Source organism: Bombina bombina, chromosome 4, assembly GCF_027579735.1.
Source record: "Bombina bombina isolate aBomBom1 chromosome 4, aBomBom1.pri, whole genome shotgun sequence".
Classification (NCBI taxonomy): Eukaryota; Metazoa; Chordata; class Amphibia; order Anura; family Bombinatoridae; genus Bombina; species Bombina bombina.
In genome coordinates, this window is record NC_069502.1 from 878,393,391 (window position 1) to 878,399,390 (window position 6,000).

Below are 6,000 nucleotides of genomic sequence, written 5' to 3' on the forward strand. Positions count from 1 at the left end.
AACGAATAGCCAAGTAGTGATAACAGAAAGGAGTAAAAAAGCATATAAAAAGAGGAACTGGAAATGTAATTGTGCTTTCTCTTGTAAGATGTATCGAGTCCACGGATTCATCCTTTACTTGTGAGATATTCTCCTTCCCAACAGGAAGTGGCAAAGAGAGCACACAGCAGAGCTGTCCATATAGCTCCAGCTCCACCCCCCAGTCATTCTCTTTGCTGGCTCTAAGTAATCGGAAGGGTAAAGTGAATGTGGTAGAAAAATTGTAGTTTTTATTTTCAACAAGCAAGATTTGGTTATTTTAAATGGTACCGGTGTGTACTATTTACTCTCTAGCAGAAAGGAGATGAAGATTTCTGCAGGGAGGAAGATGATTTTAGCATGTTGTAACTAAAATCCACTGCTGTTCCCACACAGGACTGAGGAGTACAAGAAAACTTCAGTTGGGGGGAACGGTTTGCAGGTTAGGCTGCAATAAGGTATGTTCAGTCTTTTTTCTTCTAGACAAGACTGTGATAATGCTAGAGAAGACTGATAATATCCCCATGAGGGAAGGGTAAGCTGTATTCAGAGACTAAGTATGGAATTTCAAGCTTACATAACAGGGCTAGTTAATGCTGGTTGACACTACTTTCAAGGCAAACGTTTTTTTATTGAAAATATCGTTTTTTGAGACACTTTGAAGGTTCTTTTGGGTTTCTTTCAGGGGTTGTTACCCACATAGCTAATATTAAAACACTTTGGAGTGTTTCTTTAGGCCTCACAAGCACCGTAGTGAGGTGGGGGGGGGGGGCCTAATTTCACGCCTCTGTTGCATAGTTATATTTGACTAGAAGTTCAGGCTGTTTCACATGGAGGGTCCTGCTGCAGTTTGAGGGGAAGCCTTTTCCCCACAAATCTGGTTCCTAAGGGAAGGTAGGGCCACAGCAGAGCTGTGGCAAGGTGCTGAACGTTTTTTAACCGTCTTTTTTATCTCTTAAAGGCACAGTAACGTTTTTTTCAAAGTGTGTTTTTACTTGATTAAAGTGATTTCCAAGCCTGCTTGTTTTACTACTAGTCTGTTTAAACATGTCGGACACCAAGGAAAATCCTTGTTCAATGTGTTTAGAAGCCATGGTGGAACCCCCTCTCAGAATGTGTCCCACTTGTACTGATATGTCTATACACTTTAAAGATCATATTGTTACACTTAAAAATGTGGCCCAAGATGATTCTCAGACAGAAGGTAACGAGGTTAGCCCGTCAACCTCTCCCCAAGTGTCACAACCAGTTACGCCCGCTCAAACGACGCCTAGCACTTCTAGTGCGTCTAACTCTTTTACCTTGCAAGATTTGGCGGCAGTTATGAATAATACCCTCTCAGTGTTCTTATCTAAACTGCCCGTGTTACCTGCAAAGCGTGATAGCTCTGTTTTAAGAACAGATAATGAGCATTCTGACGTTTTAGTAGCCGTATACGATATACCCTCACAACGCTCTGAAGTTGGGGTGAGGGATGGGCTGTCTGAGGGAGAAATTTCCGATTCAGGAAAGGTTTCTCCTCAGACAGATTCAGATATATTGGCTTTTAAATTTAAACTAGAACACCTCCACTTATTGCTCAGGGAGGTATTAGTTACTCTGGATGACTGCGACCCTATGGTGATTCCAGAGAAATTGTGTAAAATGGACAAGTACCTGGAAGTTCCTGTTTACACTGATGTGTTCCCGGTCCCTAAGAGGATTGCGGATATCGTTACTAGGGAGTGGGATAGACCAGGTATTCCCTTCGTTCCCCCTCCTGTTTTTAAGAAAATGTTCCCCATATCTGACCCCATGCGGGACTCGTGGCAGACGGTCCCTAAGGTGGAGGGGGCTATTTCTTCACTTGCTAAACGCACAACCATACCAATTGAAGACTTTCAAAGACCCTATGGATAAAAAATTAGAGGGTTTGTTTAAGAAAATTTTTGTTCAACAAGGTTTTCTTCTCCAACCTATTGCATGCATTGTTCCTGTAACTACTGCAGCTGCTTTCTGGTTCGAGGCTCTGGAAGATGCGCTCCAGACGGAGACCTCATATGAGGACATTATGGACAGAATTAAGGCTCTTAAGCTGGCTAATTCTTTTATCACAGATGCCACTTTCCAACTAGCTAAGATAGCGGCAAAGAATTCAGGTTTCGCCATTTTAGCGCGCAGGGTGCTATGGCTAAAGTCCTGGTCGGCCAATGTGTCGTCAAAATCCAAACTCTTGAACATTCCTTTCAAAGGAAAGACCCTCTTCGGGCCTGAATTGAAAGAGATTATTTCAGAAATCACTGGGGGAAAAGGCCATGCTGTCCCTCAGGACAAGTCCTTCAAATTAAAGAACAAACCAAATAATTTTCGTTCCTTTCGGAATTTCAGGAGCGGTCGCGCTTCATCCTCCCCTGCTGCAAAGCAAGAGGGTAATGCTTCCCAACCCAGGGCAGCATGGAAACCTTACCAGGGCTGGAACAAGGGTAAACAGGCCAAGAAGCCTGCGGCTGCCTCCAAGACAGCATGAAAGGGTAGCCCCCAATCCGGGACCGGATCTAGTAGGGGGCAGACTTTCTCTCTTCGCTCAGGCCTGGGCAAGAGATGTACTCGATCCCTGGGCCTTAGAGATTGTATCCCAGGGATATCTTCTAGAATTCAAGGACTCCCCTCCAAGGGGAAGGTTCCACATTTCTCGTCTGTCTACAGACCAGACAAAGAAAGAGGTGTTCTTACGCTGTGTAGAAGACCTACATACAATGGGAGTGATCCACTCAGTTCCAATGGCGGAACAAGGGCTGGGTTTTTACTCAAACCTGTTTGTGGTCCCAAGAAAAAAAGGAAATTTCAGACCAATCCTGGATCTCAAAATTCTAAACAAATTCCTCAGAGTCCCATCATTCAAGATGGAGACCATTCGGACAATCTTACCAATGATCCAGGAGGGTCAATATATGACCACCGTGGATTTAAAGGATGCGTATCTGCACATTCCTATCCACAAAGATCATCACCAGTTTCTCAGGTTCGCCTTTATGGACAAGCATTACCAGTTTGTGGCTCTTCCTTTCGGGTTGGCCACTGCTCCCAGAATTTTCACAAAGGTGCTAGGGTCCCTCCTGGCGGTTCTAAGACCGGGGGGCATAGCAGTGGCACCTTATCTAGACGACATCTTAATTCAGGCGTCGACTTTCCAAAGAGCCAAGTATCACATGGAAATTGTATTGGCCTTTCTGAGGTCTCACGGGTGGAAGGTGAACATCAAAAAGAGTTCTCTCTCCCCCCTCACAAGAGTTTCCTTCCTAGGAACTCTGATAGACTCGGTAGAAATGAAAATATTTCTGACGGAGGTCAGAAAGTCAAAACTCTTAACCACTTGCCGAGCCCTTCATTCCATTCCTCGGCCATCTGTAGCTCAGTGCATGGAGACAATCGGATTAATGGTAGCGGCAATGGACATAGTCCCTTTTGCACGGATACACCTCAGACCACTGCAACTATGCATGCTCAAACAGTGGAATCGGGATTATGCAGATTTGTCTCCTCAAATACAGCTGGACCAGGGGAACAGATATTCTCTTCTCTGGTGGTTGTCTCAGGATCACCTGTCTCAGGGAATGTGTTTCCGCAGACCAGAGTGGATCATCGTAACGACCGACGCCAGTCTGTTGGACTGGGGTGCAGTCTGGGACTCCCTGAAAGCTCAGGGCTTATGGTCTCGGGAAGAGGCTCTTCTCCCAATAAACATTCTGGAACTGAGGGCGATATTCAATGCGCTTCAGGCATGGCCTCAGCTAGCCGCGGCCAAATTCTTCAGGTTTCAGTCGGACAATATCACGACTGTAGCTTACGTCAATCATCAGGGAGGAACAAGGAGTTCCCTAGCAATGATGGAAGTAACCAAGATAATCAGGTGGGCGGAGGATCACTCCTGCCATCTCTCAGCAATTCACATCCCAGGAGTAGACAACTGGGAGGCGGATTTTCTAAGTCATCAGACTTTTCACCCGGGGGAGTGGGAACTCCACCCGGAGGTATTTGCCCAGCTGTCTCAGCTATGGTGCACTCCAGTATTGGATCTGATGGCGTCCCGTCAGAACACCAAACTTCCTCTTTACGGGTCCAGGTCCCGGGATCCCCAGGCGGTGCTGATAGATGCTCTAGCAGCGCCTTGGTCCTTCAATCTGGCCTATGTTTTTCCACCGTTTCCTCTCCTCCCTCGTCTGGTTGCCAGAATCAAGCAGGAGAGGGCTTCGGTGATTCTGATAGCGCCTGCGTGGCCACGCAGGACCTGGTATGCAGACCTAGTGGACATGTCATCTGTCCCACCATGGACACTACCAATGAGGCAGGAACTTCTAATACAAGGTCCTTTCAAGCATCCAAATCTAATTTCTCTGCGTCTGACTGCTTCTCTGAGTTGGTTATTGATACCCTGATTCAGGCTAGAAAGCCTGTCACCAGGAAAATCTACCATAAGATTTGGCGAAAATATCTTTTTTGGTGTGAATCCAAGGGCTACTCATGGAGTAAGATTAGGATTCCCAGGATATTGTCCTTTCTCCAAGAAGGATTGGAGAAAGGATTATCAACTAGTTGCTTAAAAGGACAGACATCTGCTTTGTCTATCCTTTTACACAAACGTCTGGCAGAGGTACCAGACGTTCAAGCGTTTAGTCAGGCTTTAGTCAGAATCAAGCCTGTTTATAGACCTGTGGCTCCGCCATGGAGTCTGAATTTAGTTCTTTCAGTTCTGCAAGGGGTTCCGTTTGAACCTTTACATTCCATAGATATTAAGATTTTATCTTGGAAAGTTTTGTTTTTGGTAGCTATCTCTTCTGCTCTGCTGAGTTTCAGAGCTATCTGCTTTACAGTGTGATTCACCTTACCTGGTTTTCCATGCAGATAAGGTAGTTTTGCGTACCAAACCCGGTTTTCTTCCTAAGGTTGTGTCTAATAAGAATATTAACCAGGAAATTGTTGTTCCTTCTCTGTGTCCTAATCCTTCTTCGAAGAAGGAACGTCTGTTACACAATCTTGATGTGGTTCGTGCTTTAAAATTCTATTTACAAGCAACTAAGGATTTCAGACAAACACCTTCATTGTTTGTTATCTGTTTTGGTAAGAGGAGAGGTCAGAAGGCGACTGCTACCTCTCTTTTCTTTTGGCTGAAAAGCATCATCCGTTTGGCCTATGAGACTGCTGGTCAGCAGCCTCCTGAAACAATTACTGCTCATTCTACCAGAGCAGTGGCTTCCACATGGGCTTTTAAAAATGAAGCTTCTGTTGAACAGATTTGTAAGGCAGCAACTTGGTCTTCGCTGCATACTTTTTCCAAATTTTACAAATTCGATACTTTTGCTTCATCGGAGGCTATTTTTGGGAGAAAGGTTTGCAAGCAGTGGTGCCTTCCGTTTAAGGTACCTGTCTTGTACCCTCCCTTCATCCGTGTCCTAAAGCTTTGGTATTGGTATCCCACAAGTAAAGGATGAATCCGTGGACTCGATACATCTTACAAGAGAAAACAGAATTTATGCTTACCTGATAAATTACTTTCTCTTGTGATGTATCGAGTCCACGGCCCGCCCTGGCTATTAAGTCAGGTAGCTTTTTTTTTTTTTTTATTGAGGTCAAAATGTTGGCATAGATATACGAGTATGACATTACAAGTTAGTGTTTCAAGAGGCACTGCACACAAATTACTTATTACAAGAAAGAAAAAAAAAAAACATATGCCATTAACAATGTCCACCATATCAGAGTACATGAAATAGATTACAAAGAAAAAGGACATACAGTCAATGACAGCACCCAGATTGCATGGTGAATAGGTATATGTAGGCAGTGTCTGCCATATCCATAGGCATAATAAAACCTTCAAAGTGGCAGTTAACAGGCAGCGAGTAATGTCTATCCATACGATATAACACTCTGACAAGGAAAAGTTGCTACAAAGAATGAAAGAAAAAAGAAACTATATATTTAGAAAAAAGCACATGCCAATAC